Source organism: Hemitrygon akajei, chromosome 2 (genome assembly GCF_048418815.1).
Source record: "Hemitrygon akajei chromosome 2, sHemAka1.3, whole genome shotgun sequence".
Taxonomy (NCBI): domain Eukaryota; kingdom Metazoa; phylum Chordata; class Chondrichthyes; order Myliobatiformes; family Dasyatidae; genus Hemitrygon; species Hemitrygon akajei.
In genome coordinates this window covers 19,050,486-19,068,784 of record NC_133125.1, presented here as the reverse complement: position 1 = coordinate 19,068,784, position 18,299 = coordinate 19,050,486, and positions in this window count along the sequence as shown.

Sequence of the window (18,299 nt, the reverse complement as noted above, 5' to 3'; positions counted from 1 at the left end):
TATTCAGAAATATTGAGTGATAGTGTTAAGCCATGGGCTTTGTGTTCAGGTGTGTCCATTATGCTGTTTCTGTGGGTGGAGCACGTCCTTGTACCATTACCAGCTTCCATTACCTTACAGAAAATCCTACGATGGTAGATCCCGGGTCTGAGCAACTTAGCGGGCCCCAGACACACCGCAGCTATGTTTAAATTTAGTTTTGACGTTGTTGGCCATTAAATTAATTTCACTTTTGCATTAGCCTCTCCCTCATAAACACCTCCGCTGGTGACCAAGCTTTCTGCCAGCCTCCAACCCCATCCATTCCCGCCAACACCTAACCTTGCCCACCCTGCATTCTTCCGTTCCCCTCACCCCACACCAGTCCCAGAACATGACAGCCTTAAAATTCATCACAATGTCTCTCACTTGTCTTTTTATTAAGCCCGCCTGAAAACTGAGCCCTTGGATATTGGGAAGTCCAAGCAAACGGAAAGAAATGTCGTAAACTTTGACAAATACTGTATAAGTGAAAGCATTTGTAGAGGAAAACGATTGCTACTTATGAATTATTGGGTCACCTCACCCCTAATAGAATACAAATGGTATTTCATGGTTCCCAATGAAATGCTGTCTACCTAATCAAGAAAGACATTTAAGACGAGGCACTTCCAATGTTTGAAGTTTCTTGCTGTCTTTCACAGAAACACCCACTGGGATGGCTAGATTTGAATAGTTTACTTATAGTACTTTAACTTACAACCTGAGGAATTTCCCCCCAATTCTTAGCAATAGCAAATAGTTTTGTTTTACTTGGCAAATATTGATTTCAGGATATTGTGATGTGCTGATTTTAACCTCAATCTTTTGGCGGGAGCGAGGCAAGGTTGCTTGCAGCTCATTCTGAACCATTTATTCCAGTTTTTTACCAGACAGGTTAAATTACAACCGGGTTTCAGTTACCGCTCATGTCCCATGCTTTGTTCTGGTTAATGACCAACAAGTCTGTTACTGGCCTTGATTTTAATGAAAAAGTTGAAATGATTATATCCCCCCCGCCCCACCGATGGTTATTAGCCCAAGGCCTTAAACCTATGGAGAATGATACCTACAGGAAGTAAGTGTTTGGCTGGAGGGAAGCCTGGTATTGTGAGAGGAAGTATAAATAGAGGTTCTGTTGAAGTTACACTGTGCTATCTGCTGAGTGAACCATCTAGCCAAAGGAGACCGCAGCCCGGGACACTGGGTATTGTTTTATTTTGGTACCAAGTTACAGTAAACAGCTTCTCTTGTAAACTGTTTATACAGATCAAGTCATTACACTGCCTATTAAGCTCGAATAAAATAAACCAATTAGACTGCAGAATAAAGTGCAAAAACTGCTGAAAGAGTCAGTGCAGGTAAATGATGAAGTGCAAGAGCATAACAACGATCGTGAGGCCAAGAGTCCATCTTAGAACATAGAACATAGAACAATACAGCACAGTACAGGCCATTTGGCCCACAATGTTGTGCCGACCCTTAAACCCTGCCTCCCATATAACCCTCCACCTTAAATTCCTCCATATATCTTATCGTACAAGAGGTCCACGATAACAGTGGGATAGAGGCTGTCCTTCGGGCTGCTGGGGTACAGGTTTTCAGTCTTTTGGATCTTCTGCCTGATGAGAGAGGAGAGAGAGTGCCTGGGACGGCTGGGGTCTTTGACTATGCTGGTTGCTTTGCTGAGGCAGTGAGAAGTGCACACAGGGGAGGCTGGCCCTGCTGAACAGTGTACACATCTCTCTGTAATTTCTTATGGTCACATGCAGAGCAGTTCCATACCAAACCATTATGCATCCAGGCATAATGCTTTCTACCGTGCATCGATAAAAATTGGTAACAGTCGATAAAAACTAGTCCTGACGGTGATAACCGTGGACAGGCTAGTAACCGTGGCTGGAGAGAAAGGCGTTCAGAAAACAGACTGGATGATCTGGGACTGAGAAGGAAAAATTATGGTTGAAAAGAGGAAGGGTAGTTGTGATCGAAAGGTTGAGTGATCCTGTAGCCCCACCCTATAGGAGTTCATGAGCATCAGGAAAACTTCTCAGGTCTTTGATTACACAGGAGAAGCCTAAATATTGTTGAGTTCTTTTCTTAATCTCCCTCTCTTTGAGGGGGAGCACTTGCACCCACGTAAACTGTTATGTTTTGTAAATCCAAAACATAAAACTAACTGAAAGAAAAACATGGAGCTGGGGATAGCTCATGTGCGTTTAGTCTTTACTTTAGTGAGGCGGGCACATATGACATGGTGACAAGCTGCCGTATGCCATTCACGTACTTCTCACATACAACTCATAATGAATTATGTGAACAAACAAAGAATGCTTAATCAAACAATATAGTTACAATATCACTGAAATATTAAATACACTACAGAAAGCTACCCAAATAGGGGTGCCACAGTAGCATTGCGGTTAGTGTGACGCTATTAGAGTTCAGGATGTCAGAGTTTGGAGTTCAATGCCAGCGTACTCTGTTAGGAGTTTGTACGGCCTTGCCATGAGCATGTGGGTTTCCTCCTGGTGCTCTGGTTTCCAAAGACATACTGATTCAAAGTTCAAGTTCAAAGTAAATTTATTAACAAAGTACCATATACAGTGCAAGCCCAAGATTCATCTTCTTGTGGCCATTCATAGTAAGTACAAGAAACACAATACAATCAGTGAGCAACCATACCCAAGCTACCAATGTACAATAGACAACAAACTTCGCAAAAAAAAAACAATAATCATAATAATAAATGTAAGCAATAAATATCAAGACTATGAGATGGAGAGACCTTGAAAGTGCGTCCATAGTTTGTGGAACACACACAAAATGCTGGTGGAACGCAGCAGGTCGGGCAGCATCTATAAGGAGAAGTGCTGTCGACATTTCGGGCTGAAACCCTTCGTCAGGACTAACTGAAAGGAAAGGTAGTAAGAGATTTGAAAGTAGGAGGGGGAGGGGAAAATGCGAAATGATAGGAGAAGACCGGAGGGGGTGGGGTGAAGTTGAGAGCCGGAAAGGTGATTGGCAAAAGGGATACAGAGCTAGAGAAGGGAAAGGATCATGGGACGGGAGGCCTAGGGAGAAAGAAAGGGGGAGGGGAGTACCAGAGGGAGATGGAGAACAGGCAGAGTGATGGGCAGAGAGAGAAAAAAAAAAGGAGGGGGGGAAAAACTAAATAAATCAGGGATGGGTAAGAAGGGGAGGAGGGGCATTAACAGAAGTTAGAGAAGTCAATGTTCATGCCATCAGGTTGGAGGCTACCCAGCCAGTATATAAGATGTTGTTCCTCCAACCTGAGTGTGGCTTCATCTTGACAGTAGAGAAGGCCATGGATAGACATATCAGTATGGGAATGGGACGTGGAATTAAAATGTGTGGCCACTGGGAGATCCTGTTTTCTCTGGCGGACAGAGCGTAGGTGTTCAGCAAAATGGTCTCCCAGTCTGCGTCGGGTCTCACCAATATATAAAAGGCCACACCGGGAGCACCGGACGCAGTATACCACACCAGCCGACTCACAAGTGAAGTGTCGCCTCACCTGGAAGGACTGTCTGGGGCCCTGAATGGTGGTGAGGGAGGAAGTGTAAAGGCAGGTGTAGCACTTGTTCCGCTTACAAGGATAAGTGCCAGGAAGGGGATCGGTGGGAAGGAATGGGGGGGATGAATGGACAAGGGAGTCGCATAGGGAGCGATCCCTGCGGAAAGCAGAAAGAGGAGGGGAGGGAAAGATGTGCTTAGCAGTGGGATCCCATTGGAGGTGGCAGAAGTTACGGAGAATTATACGTTGGACCTGGAGGCTGGCGGGGTGGTAGGCGAGGACAAGGGGAACCCTATCCCAAGTGGGGTGGTGGGCGGATGGGGTGAGGGCAGATGTGCGGGAAATGGGAGAGATACGTTTGAGAGCAGAGTTGATGGTGGAGGAAGGGAAGCCCCTTTGTTTAAAAAAGGAAGACATCTCCTACATCCTGGAATGAAAAGCCTCATCCTGAGAGCAGATGCGGCGGAGGCGGAGGAACTGCGAGAAGGGAATAGCATTTTTGCAAGAAACAGGGTGGGAAGAGGAATAGTCCAGGTGGCTGTGAGAGTCTGTAGACTTACAGTAGATGGTTTGTGGGAACAGTTCAAGGATGGGGCAGGTGAAGTTGAGTGAAGTTAACCACTCTGGTTCAAGAGCCTGATGGTTGAGGGGTAATAACTGTTCCTGAACATGGTGCTGTGAGTCCTGAGGCTCCTGTACCTTCTTCCTGATGGCAGCAGCGAGAAGAGAGCATGACCTGGATGGTGTGCGGGCCCAGGTCAGTGAGTTAATTGGTCATTGTAAATTGACCTGTGATCAGACTTGCTCTGCTGGGTGGTTCAGCAGGAAAAGCCTGTTCTGCGCTGTAGCTCTAAGTAAAATGGCATAAAGTAAATAAAACTCTACCAATGTCAAGACAGGTGCACAGAAATGAGAAGGGGCCATATGCCAGTTGGTTAGGGTGCCTAGAGGTGAAAGCTGCCATTTTGAAGCATTGCCTCTTGAAGGTTTCCTCGATAACGGGGAGGGTTGTGCCCAGGATGGAGTTTGCTGAGTTTACAACCCTCTGTAGCCTCCTGGGATCCTGTGCATTGTAGACTCCATATGATGCAACCAGTCAGAATGCTCTCCAGCATACATCTACAGAAAAGTAGTGGAAGTATCCTTATTCTGAACGGTTGAAACAGCTCCACCCACTAACATTGTGGCACAGTGTGACTTCAACTTGCTGATGTCCAAGGACAGGGAGGTATCTCCTACTGCTGACGTGCTGGCAGAAGCTGGGCGAACAAGGCCACAATTCAGTATGTTCAGTATGAATCGTATAAGCATGAAAAAAATTAGAGGAACAAATGATAGATTACTTCAGAGCACCAGCAACAGTACAGGAATGGCAAAAGAAGGCATTGTGGTGGAAACATAGGCGGGGTAGCCCCTTCCAGTGCCCATGAGAAAGAAAGAGGTTCAAAGGAGGACGGTATAGTCAACCGTAAAAGTAGTCCAAAGAAGATGAGAACGGACATTTAATCGCTGTCATAAACACTTAAATTTTCATTTGCAATTTTTATGTGGGTTGTTTTAGTACTGTGGAAGTCCAATTGGAGGAATGCAAACTGTTAATAAATGAGAAAGCACAGGGAGCTCAGTGCCAATCCCTGTGGCACACCACTCGTCACAGGACACTGATCTGGAAAACAGCCCTCTGCTACCATCCTTTGCCTCCTTCCACCAAGCTAGCTTTGTATCTAATCAGCTAGCATACCCTGGATTCCATGTGAGCTGCCCTCCTGGACCAATCTGCCACGTGGGACCTTACCAAACGCCTTGCTAAAGTCTACGTAGAAAATATTGCCTTGTCAATATTTTTGGGTTTGAGTCTTCAAAAAAAATCAGTCAAATTCATGAAACAAGTACGAAACCATACTGAGTATCTGCAGGCAGTCCTTGCTTTTCCAATTGGTAGAATAAAGTTGAAATAAAAGGTTATTCTGAACGTACCAGTATCTGTGAATTAGAATGATGTATCTCGAGGCCTTCACAGTTCAATTGTCTGATGATGACATTTGATTAATAGAATTGAATTACTAAGATCAATGATTTTAGATATGTCTCAGATGTCCACAATTCAGATAATATCAGTTCCATCTGGTTACATTATATTTTGTAATATTAATGCCATCGATTGAGAGAAAATGCTTACCGTCATGGTGAAAGGACAAAATCAGCTGACAAATTTTAAATGATACCGAAGCGGTAGCACAATTGCTTTACTGCACCAGCGATCACTGATTAGGCTTCGATTGGCGCTGCTGTCTGTGAAGAATTTGTATGCTTTCCCCACGAACACTGGGCTTACTTCTGTTGTTCGGGTTTCCTCCCGTGTTCCAAAGACGTATGGTGAATTGTGGGCATGCTATGTTGGAGCCAGAATCAGGGCGGCACCGCAGGCCTCCTCCAGCACACTACTGAGATCGTATTGGTCACTGGCGCAAAACTATGCATGTCACTCTCTGTTTTGATCTCTCTGACTTTGGAGAGCCTTCTTCACTCAGAGTGTGGTGGAAGTGCGGAACGAGCTGCCAGAGCAGGTGGCGGATCACTTAAGAGGAACTAGGATAGGTACATGGATGGGAGGCGCATGGGGGGGGGGGGGTGGGGCTGCAGATCGACAGGACTAGGAAGTTTAAATGGTTCGGCACAGACTAGATGGGCCGAAGGGCCTGTTTCTGTGCTGTGGTTTTCAATGACAATGAAATGTGACAAATTAAGCTAACCTTTATATTTATCTTTAAACCTTGAGAATGAATGGCTCTTTAATTCCAGATTTATCCAAAGCACAAGTCAATTCAGTGCTATAATTTGATATCGTGATATGTAAAGTGTTTTATATGAACTGGAGTTATTAGTTTTATTAGTAGAAATATATACCTCATAACAAAAGTGTCTATTTACAGCGCACCTTCAACATCAGATCACATCATGAGGTACAGGCATCATAGGGATATCTTCATTGACAACTACTTCAGTGAAATCACAGCAGTTTCATTGCTTTACCACAAACAATCATTCCACCCACATAGAATACATATTCAGATTTGATCACCGGGCTACAAAAAAAATGAACTTGAAAGAGTACAGAGATGAGTAATAAAACTACCTGCAAGTATAACTGTATATGAGATGAGTTATTTTTATTTAGAGATAACAGGCCCTTCCAGTCCAACGAGCCCATGCCACCCGATTACACCCACTGACCAATTAATGGACTAACCTGTGCATGTTTGGAATGTGGGAGGAACCCATGCAGTCAAAGGAAGAACATAGTGTAACGTTCCCCAGTAACCGGGTAATTTTCCAGCAAAGATACATGGGTCCACCGAAGCCTGATGCTACTATTTTCAAACGTTTTTATTTATAAAGGGGCACAAACGTATGGTTAATACAAAACATTCAGATCATATACGTCGTCACAACTCAATCTAAAGCACAGGTATAGTAATAATCAATCAGAAATAAGCTCTATCGTTGTCTAGGGGTAATGTAGATATATATTGTTTACTGGCTATCTAAAAGTCTTTTTTTTGCGGTCACTGCAGTTCCACCAGCTGCCGTCGTTGTGGTGTCGCGTTGGTGCACTTTTGTTAGAAAGAGAGAGAGAGGTGGGATGAAAGAGTTACCCGACAGGTTTTCCAACCTGGAGGTGTTCGGTTTGTCGGAGCCTCGTTGGGGGAATGAACGCTCATCTGTGGCCTCCCCCGTAGCTAAGCCGTTCTTCCGTTGTGGGGTCGCCAATCCCAGGCAAGGAAAAGACGCACACGAACCCCACCACCGGCTGCCGCTATCAAAACGCTGTCACAGGATCTCAAGCGCGTCTTCTGGTGCGTCTGGTGCCCCGCCTCGGCAGCCCACCTTTCATCTGGACTGGCAGGGTTATAGATGTCCATCAGGGTGGGGGGGGGCGAGGCAATCCTTCCCCCATCACCCATCTCACATTGCCCTGAGATTTTGCACATAGGCCAGTTCCTTATCCCACAAAGGTGTCTCCCAAGACAATGGCTATGTCCGAGGCTTTTGTCTTGTTGAGCGACCAGCCCACTTTGCCCGAGGGCTTTACACGTGGTCTTCATGAGACAATAGACAAAGAGTCGCTTTATTCTGCTTCCCGGGGGAACGTGGTCTTCAGCACGTCTCCCTCTCTCTCTTGGGTCATTTGACCCCCCCCCCCCTTGACTAGGGCTCTTGCGAATCTCACAAAGGAGGGGGCTGGGGTCATAACAATAGAAACTCCTTACAGATAGTGTCAGGAATGAGCAAAGACTGTTTGGGTTCCAGTGCACAACAGTTCCAGTTCGATTACTGTTTGGGTTCCAGTGCACAACAGGAGAATTTCTTTAGTAGGAATCCACTCTCTAAATTGTGAACACTGCCTGTGATGTAATACGGTGTTTCCGAAAAGACAGGATTTGTTAGGAGCTCATTAATCCTTAATGTAATAGAGTAAACTGAACTGGAATGAAAAGTAAAACTTATTAATTGGTGTGAATAAAGGCAGTACTTCAGATCCCACCACCTAGGGCATGCCCTTTTCTCAGTGCTGCCATCAGGGTGCAGGTACAGGAGCCTGAAGACGTGCACTCAATGTTTTAGAAACAGCTTCTTCCCCTTCGCCCAGAGATTTCTGAATGGACAATATAGCCATGAGCACTACTTCACCATTATCTTCCTCCCTTTCAGCACTACTTAATTACTCCTTTGAAATATATTTCTTATTATAATTTACATATTTTCTATGCATTGCAATGTACCACTGCCACGAAACAATGAATTTCACAACATATTTCAGTGATAATAAACCTGATTCTGATTCTAAATTTTACTGCCAGTAACTCAAAAGTATAATGAAAGGTGGTAGACAACAACTTAAAATGTGTATCAGCAAGAAAACCTTTGCTCATATTTTAAATCTGTTTACTGAAAATACAAGACCATTGTGTAAGAAATCACCAAGAAAAAAGCTAATAAACGTAAATGCATATTATCCTGGAATATTGGAATGATTCTGCCTGGCTTGAAGATAAATTCCTTAGAGTGATGTAAGACAGAGTCTCGTAGTTGTGAGGGTTGATAAGTAAAATGACAAAAAAATTTAACTTATAAAATATATCTGACTTTAATAAAATATAACTTTATAATACTAGATTTGACTAAACACCATTAAGAGATAGCAAGGTAGCTGACCAAAATTTGTTAAGAGATATCAAAGTTATAGGTTTCAATGAGCATGTTAAGAGAGGTCAGGAAGTTTAAGGAAGAAATTTTAAGGCTTAAAAGTACCGAAGGTTTTGCCATAAAAGATGGTGTTATTAAAATTGAGAACATTCATGAGGTCAGAAATGCAAGAGGACGCATATCTTGAGATAGTATTATGTGTTTTATATATATATATATATATATATATATATATCAGGCTATAGACTGTAATAGTTTTTACACTGCTAGTGGCTATGTGTAATTAACTGCTTCCTATGTTGCAACAGAGAGTTATAGGAGGTTGGGAACAGAAAATTCCAGAAGAAAACAGCTGTAAGCATGCCCAGTGACTTTGTAAGTGGTTTCATGAATGAAGTACCTTCCATAATAGTTTAAATTATAATTCCCAATTTATTTAGGAATGTGCAATCAGTGGCCACTATATTAGGTACGGGAGCTACCTAATTAAGTGACCACTATGTGCATTTCTATACGTTCGTGGTCTTCCGCTGCTGTAGCCCATCCACTTCGTGTTTAGATCTGCTGTGCGTTCGGAGATGCTCTTCTGCACACCGCCGTGGTAAAGCGTGGTTAGTTGAGCTACTGTCAGCTTGAACCAGTCTGAACACTCTCCTCTGACCTCGTTCATTAACGAGGCGTTTTCACCCACAGAACTGCCACTCACTGGATGTTCCTTTTGTTTTTCACAACATTTTCTGTAAATTCTGGAGACTGTTGTACATGAACATCCCGGGAGATCAGCAGTTTCTGAGATACTCAAGCCGCCAACAGTTATTCCACACTCAAAGTCACTTTGACTACATTTCTTCCCCATTCTAATGTTTAGTCTGAACAAGAACTGAATCTCTTGACCATGTCTGCATGCTTTAATGCGTTGGGTTGCTGCCACATGATTGACTGATTAGGTATTTGCTTTAACATGCAGGTGTACAGGTGTACCTATAAAAGTAACCATTCAGTGTACAATGGAGTTACTAAGAAAATATGACTGAAGAGTACTTCAGAAATAAGGAGGGAAAAAGTCATAGAGAGAGTGAAAGCAAGAATGAAATCATTGAAACTGAAGCACTCTTTAATATCAAAAGCTAATTGAGGCAAGCAGGTGTGGACTGGTTGCAAGTGAGAGGATCTGGGAACAGAGTTTCAGATGACCATGATTTCAGTGGATAGGTGGTAAATAGTGCATTTTTATAGTTAGGCCTCGATATAACAAGGAATGAATGAGAGTTTCAACAACAGATGAAGTAATATTTGTGCACTGTCATGATGATAATCTCTGGCAACTGTTATGACCCCAGCCCCCTCCTTTGGGAGAATCGCCAGAGAGAGAGAGAGAGCCTTATGGTCTGGAATGTGGATTGGCCGCTCAACAAGACAAAAGCCTCTGACATAGCCATTGTTTTGGGAGACACCTTTGTGGGATAAGGAATTGGCCTACGTGCAAAATCTCAGGGCAATGTGAGATGGGTGATGGGGGAAGGATCGCCTCAAACCCCCCCCACCCTGATTGACATCTACAACCCTGCCAGTCCAGATAAAAGAGGGGCTGTAGAGACGGCCCCTCAGACGCACCAAGAAGACGCATGAAGGAGAAACGCTAGAAATCCTGCGACAGCGTTTTAATAGCTACAGCCGGTGGTAGGGTCGTGTGCGTCCTTCCCTTGCCTGGGATTGGCGACTTCACCACGGAAGACGGCTTAGCTACAGGGGAGGCCACCGATGAGCGTTCATTCCCCAACGAGGCTCTGACAAACTGAACTACTCCAGGTTGGAAACCCGATCGGGTAAACTCTTAAATCCCTCTCTCTGTCTTTCTAACAAAAGTGCACCAACGCGACGCTTCCGCCGGCAACTACGTGAAACTGCCGTGAGCTAAAAGACTTTTAGATGTCCGGCGAACGATATAAAATCTACATTACCCCTAGACGACAAGCGAGCTTGTGTTTTGAATGATTATTATTACACCGGTGTTTTAGATTGAGTTGTGACGACGTATATGATCTGAATGTTTTGTATTAACCATACGTTTGTGCCCCTTTTTGAATAAAACGTTTGAAAATAGTAGCATCTGACTCAGCTGATCCCGCTATCTTTGCTGGTAAGTTTACCTAGTTACGAGGTTACGTAACACAACAAAATCACAAACATTGATTTGGCCAGAGAAAGTTGTTACAGAAAGCGTAATGGATGAGGTTATTATGCTGATTGAATGGTGCCCGCTATTTCCAAAGGGACAGATAATTGTAATGGCTTACTGTTTAGAACTCTTCCCCAATGCAGAATTTTGAGTGAATTATGAATATCATTGAGTTTAGTCTGCTTGAGAAGCATTCCATTATAATCAGAAACGTTACTGATTTTTAATGAGTGATGAAAGTCAGGTTGAAATATTGAAAATCAAATGGTGTATCTTCTTGTGAGTTTGTGCATCTATGTTTGCGACTGCTGGGTCAGTGATAGCCATCACATCTGTGTGTTGCGTCAATTCCTAGATATTGTTAAATGATCCAGCAATGTACTTGACCTTCCTGGGAAGAGTTTTTTTTCTGCCGGACGTGCTAATTGATTGCTGTCAAAGTTTGCTGCCTTCTGCTGAATAGCCAATAGCTAATTGTGTACTGCAAATGAGCAAGGTCTGTGGTTATACTCAGTCTGAGTTTGTTAAATGGATGGTGCTAAGGATAAAAAGAAAGGGATACATTTTTGTAACACCTTCCATCTCCTTCCTCCAAGAGGACCACAGCCATGTCGCGGTTTGGAAGCTTACGTCCCTCAATGATCTAGAGAGCTATGCTGGTTGGAGTCAGGCCCTTCTGCTTTGGCTCTCGGTAGGGTCACCCATGCCAAACAGGTCAAAGGGTAGAGGCCAGACTATGAGTGGTCCACCAGTCTTCCAGGTTTTGGGGGTTCAGCTAGGGGCTAACAAACCTGACCACAAAACGAAGTTATTATGGAAACAGCAATGAAGAATCCTTCCACATCTGAGTGTGGTGGTATTCCTGAGTCTCCATCCAGAACTAGCATGACTGACGGTAGTGAAAACCAAGAGGAAGCTACTGACATGATGAAGGAAGCCCTGAACAACACTGGAGATGGAGGACCTTCATCACTGCCCTAAAAGCTAGCAGCATAATGGGCATTAAGTTCCATATCGCTGACATTTTGTAAGCAATGAAGTTGTGATTTTGCAAAGAAGCAGCCAACTTTCACATTGGCAGGGATGTTCCAATGACTAGATAATGGGGAAACACAGTTGCTTAGCAGTTAGCACAATTTCTTTACAATGCCAGCAATCACAGATTGGGGTTCGACTCCCACCACTGTCTGTAGGGAGTTTATAGGGTATGTTCTTCCCATGTGAGGTTTTCTCTGGGTGTTCTGGTTTCTTCCTACATTCAAAAGATGTATGGGTTAGGGTTAGTAAGTAGTTGGCATGTGATGCTGATGCCAGAAGCATGGCAGTACGTGTAGGTTAAACGCAGTACAACCCTCGCTGATTCGATTTCACAGGGAATGAGACATTTCACAGAATGCTTCAGTGTTTATGTTTAGATTCCATGACAAATAAAGCTAATCTTTAATCAGTTTATACAAATTGCGAGAATTATTCATCAGGCATAACTTATTTGTTCTTTATTAAAGAGTCCCATGAACTTTTTCGGTTCACCTGGAAGAGCAGACAAGAAAATGTTTAATACCTCAAAGGAGCAGTTTTAGTAGTGCATCTGTTTTCGAGATCACTTCGATCTTTATGTCGGAGTGTTTGAAGAAGTCTCCAATACTCAGTCCCAACGTGGAGACAAAAATTGTTATTAACTGAGCCCCCTACTGGCATTACCCATTACCAGGTTCGGATGTGGCCCAAGTGCGGAGTGAGAGACACCGAAGCAGGTCGATAGTTCACAGACTTTATTGCAAACTTTATTAAAGGGAAAATAAACAATAAACACTCAGCCAAACAGGGCCGTTAACTAAAACTCTCAAATGGGAAACAAAGCCTACACTGCAGCTGAAAAGAAAATCTAAACATTCAATGAATACCTCTAGTCTTCAGAGTCAGTTGACTCAAAAGTCCGATTTCTCAGGGAAAAAACCAAAAGAAAACGGGCAGCGAAGCATTGCTGTGCTCTGTCCAAGTCTCGAAAAGCACTATGACAACAAGTATGGAGTTATATACTATCAAGATTAAATAATAATTGGCTAACACGTGCAAATTCACCAGCACAATTGCCATATCTACTGCACTGCCAAATCCATGGTTGTGACACTACCAGTGAGGAGTTTGTCCGCTCTTACCATGACTGAATGTATTTATCCGGGTGCTATGGTTTCCTCCAATGCTCCAACGATGTATGGTTCAATAGATTAATTGATCGCATTGGTCTAATTGGATGGTGCAGGCTCACTGGGCCAGAAAAGCCTTGGTAACCCTCAGGTTCGGCCAGCATGCGTTTGTCTAGGGGAGGACGGCCTCTGGCCCAGCCGAACTGAGAAATCTCGTTTGAGTGGATATGTTGCCCGGTTACAAATCCGCACCGCAAAATTTCAGACAGTACACCATATGCAACTAAACGATTGAACTTTATAAACCTTAACCTGACTACAGGGTTAGTAGAGAAAATAAAAAGAAAAAGGCCCATTTTAATGAAGAAGTCTAATAGAAGCTTTGAAACATAGAAAACCTACAGCACAATACAGGCCCTTCAGCCCACAATGCTGTGCCAAACATGTAATTTTCTTGCAGGCATACACAAAAAAACAACAGAAAATAATAACCGTAATAGAATCAATGAAATATATATGCTGATGGTAATTAGGCAGGGCTTTCTTCCTCCAGTCTTCCTCCTTTCTTTCTCCACTCTCTCCTCACCCCCGTCCATCTGCCTCAGTCCCTCTCCAGACTCTCTATCCCCGAGCTTGCTCTTTCTCTCCTGTCTCTCTCTCTGCTGTCTCCCTCTCGTTCCCCCCATCACCTCAACGGGAACAGGAGGAAATGGCGAACGGAGCGAGAATGGGAAACCTCAGACCCCCCCCCCCTCCCCTTGTGCTACCTTGGTTGATGTGTTTGGGACAGAGAGAATGGAACTTCCCAATTTGCTGTCTGAGAGCACGTAACTCCCTCGCCACCTTCTCTCCTCTGTCCACACGCCTCACCTCCTCCATCTCCCCCATCCTCCTCGTCCATCACCATCCTCACACAGCAGTATGTCAGTAAATCTCCGGAAAAGCACAATACCAAACACCATTAGAATAGTTGGAAAGTTCTGAGCAATTGGGAAATGAGTGTGCCGGTACCTCTGGTTTTCTAAGCTTGAACCGAGAAAAACAAAATAATACATATTGACATGTATAACACATACATTGCATAATATCTTGGTCTGAAACCGATCTGGAAAACTTACAAAGGAAAATAAGGACTGAAATGAGGAATTTTGGAAAACACCATGTACACTTGAACCCATTCATATTAACTCCACCTGGGAAAGAAGGATGAACAGAATAAGACATAAATACTTCTCACAACAGTCAGATAAAACTTCGAAGGATATATTTTCATCAACAGAAACATGATTAACCACTCTAATGCGTACGTTGGAGCTCACGGTTCTGTCCATTTGATCCCCCGTCGACCTCCTCCGAGCGTTGCTGACTTTCAGACCCTCGCTCCAAGTTCAGTCAGTCCGGCGGCATACCAACTCTCTCGACTCGCGTCTTCTCTCTTCATCTCTTGCCGACAAGAGACCGCAAAATCCCTTCTCTCAGACCCACAAGAAAGAACAACATGCCCCTCATTGGATGGTGCAAATTCCAATGCCCCCGTTATCTCTAGTCATAACCCAAACTGCTGCTACAGAGAAACCATTACAGTAGCAGTGAAACCTTACAGCGTGTTACCCCTGCTTCGATGGTATATCTTTAAACCCAAATCTAAAATCCAAGCTTGCTGTATTATCAAAGATTATGAAGACTTTTTTCATTTTTTAAAATCCCTGATGTTCATAGCAACAAAACTCACTTGACAGTGTACCAATGCAATGTTTTACATCCAATATTCTGTGCTGAATCATTTGTTTTCTTTGTGTTGACTGTGGCTCAGAATTTAGCATTCCCCAAGGATGGAGGTTGTATTGGCAGCTACGGAGGACGAAGATCTGCAGCACCCGAGGTTAAGAATCAAGGTAAATGGGCCCAGAAGACAGGGGCCAGTGACTCCTGTTGTCGACAAGTCGCAGGACAGAGGTCGGTTGACAGGTCCTGAGGTCAAAGATCAGTCAGCAGATCCAGATGTTGGAGGTCTGAGGTTGGCGAGACCAGGGCCGAGTTTCTGGAGGTTGGGAGCCTAAAGGTGGCCTGTCTTAGGGTTGAAGTCCTGAGTTCGACAGGTCGGGAGTTCAGGGTGTGGAGGGTGGGGTTTAGGAATGGGTTGTAGCGTTGTCTGTCTTGTATACTGGCTGTGTGTTCACCTGCTGAACATTGTCAGCAGGCTACGTTGGCCCTGAAACCATGGTACTCAGCACATCTGCAGACAATGTTGGTTATTAAAGCCGTTGTTACCTTTCACTATGTGTTTTGTTATACGTATTACTAATTAATCTAATTTTGAATCAGCACTGCATGTGGGGCCATGCCCCAGCTCCACTTTGATCTGGCCCATGACATAACACAGTTACTCAATCTCCTGCTGATTTTTCAGATTTCACTGGAGTTACTGCTTTCCCACTTGTCCGCTCCCATCCCAGCAACACCAGCATTGCTTCAGTGTTCTGGGTCTGATGGGATCGGTCCCTTCTGTTTCACTGGGCATCACTTGTGCTTCACTGCACGACCTGCTATGCCACTGAAAACAAGATGGCCGAACAGGGATTCATAATGTAGCCATTGAACGACAGACATGGACACTCTCAGTTATACTTGACAAAAAAAAACAGATTTTGGTGGAATTTTAGTAGAGTCCACAATTTCCAGCACAGCTTTAGTGCAAAGCTTGGCAGAACTCCAAACAGCTAGCTAAAATTACAAGAGAGCTGGAAATAATTGATAATGGTGGCTTTGAGAGGGAGTAACCAACAAGATATTTATTGCTTAATTTAAATCAGAAAGATCATAACGATAAAACAATTGTTCAATTGAGCTAAATAAATACATAAATTGTGAGCATAATGTTGTGTGGTCTGATAGAATTTGATAAATGTTTGAGGGAGTCATTGGCCGTAAAGTGAACACATTTGAATAGGCTGTCATTAATATAGAATGCAAGACAATAGAACAGGAAAGAGAACTCCATGAATCTTTTCGGTTAGCAGGGGAAAATGCAGTGGATAATCCACTACCAACTGCCTAGACTGGTCAGAAAGAGAGACAACAGTTATTATGAAGGTCTAGGGCAAGACATCACCTTGGTGGGCTGATTGGAAACCTTTCAAAAGTGGATATAAAATTGCTTAAGTAAATTGGATAATATTCAAGAGTTGAGCTCCTAAAGTTTGTAACATGGATGACGGAAGATAAACCAGACAAGGGAGCAAAAAAAAAATGAGGCCTGTGACAAATTTGGAATACGGCGGGATGCTATGTAGAAGGACACAAGAAATAAAGAATTCTCTGCCCAATGAAGCAGTGGAGGCTACCTCAGTAAATATATTTAAGGCAAGGTTGGATAGAATTTTGCATGGTAGGGGAATTATGGGTTATGGGGAAAAGGCGGGTAGGTGGAGAAGAGTCCATGGCCAGACCAGCCATGATCTTATTGAATGGTGATGCAGGCTCAACAGGCCAGACAGCCTGCTCCTGCTCGTATTTCTTAGGTCCTTATGTTCTTAAATAATCTCCAGAGGTGTAAGGAGGATATTACAAACAGGATATTACAGGTGGAGAAGGATATTACAAACATATTTTATAGGTGCAAACATATGCTTGTCAATCTTTGTGTGTAGTGTTTCACTGATTCTATTGCATTTCATTGTTCTACTGTGAATGCCTGCAAGAAAATGAATCTCAGGGTAGTATTTGGTAACATATGCAGTACGTACCTTGATAATAAGTTCACTTTGAACTTTGAAATTTGAGGTAAATTCTGTTCACATGTCAGTAGGCGATTACATGTCAGTAAGTGTTATTTGTTGGAGCAAAAAAAAATCTGACAAGTTTCAGGAGTATTAAAACTTGCCATTGGAGGTTGTCTGTTGTATCCAATGATGACAGAAATGTGCAGGTGAGTTGTTTAAAGTGGAAAAGCCATTGCACCAGGGGAGTTCCTTTCTCTTGACATCAGAAGTCCAGGTCCAGTGGTACGAACAGTCGTGATAACTGGGGTATTTCTTAGTTGTAGATGATGAGCATGACTTTGTCTGTCTTGTCATGCCTTTCGCTCTCCACAGAGCATTACTGAACCACCTTCCTGTCCGTGGGATCTCACAGAAAATTTCAGCCACCCAGTCCAATAGAACCAACTTTGCATGCTAGGACAGGCGTGTCCCTATTTCACCGGGGGACGAGGCTCGCTGCCTACCCTCACCTGGTTTAGCCTGCCTGTCGAAGCGATGTACTGGGGTGTGACCGCTGTCTCATCCAAATATCTATCTGGAGAGTGAGTGTCCAGTGGGGACCAACGTTGAGTGAGCTGCTCCAGAATGGACATGACGAGCCCCTTCACCAGAAGTTCTACACCACTCCGGACATCCTGTACATTCCAAACCTTGTCATTAGAGTCATAGACAACTAGGGCACAGAAACAGCAACACACACAAGATGCTGCAGGAACTCAGCAGGCCAGGCAGCATCTACGGGAAAGAGTAAACAGTCGACGTTTCAGGCCGAAACCCTTCATCAGGACTGGAGCAAAAAGATGAGAAGTCAGAGTTAGAGGGTGGGGGGAGGGGGAGGAAGAAATACAAGGCTGTAGGTGATAGGTGAAGCTTGAGAGGGAGAGCGGTGAAGTAAAGAGCTGGGAAGTTGATTGGTAAAAGAAATAAAGCTGGAGAAGAGGGAATCTGATAGGAGAGGACAGAAAGGGAAGGGGGAGGAGCACCAGAGGGAGGTGCTGGGCAGGTAAGGAGATAAGCTGAGAGAGGGAAAAGGGGATGGGGAATTGTGAAGGGCAGGAGGGGTTTCATTACTGGAAGTTCGAGAATTCGATGTTCATGCCAGTCAGAATATAAGGTGGAGTTTCTCCAACCTGAGGGTGGCCTCATCAGGACAGTGGAGGAGGACATGGATGGACATATTGGAACGGGAACGGGAATTGGAATTAAAATTAGTGGCCTCTGGGAGATCTCGCTTTTTCTGGCAGATGGAGCATAGGTGCTTTGTGAAGTGGTCTCCCTTTCGCCAGTGGGTCTCACTGATATACAGGAGGCCACACCGGCAGCACCGTACACATGAGATGACCCCAAAAGACTCACAGGTAAATGTCATCTCACCTGGAAGGACTGTTTGGGGCCCTGAATGGTAGTGAAGGAGGAGGTGTAGGGGCAGGTGTAGCACTTGTTCCGCC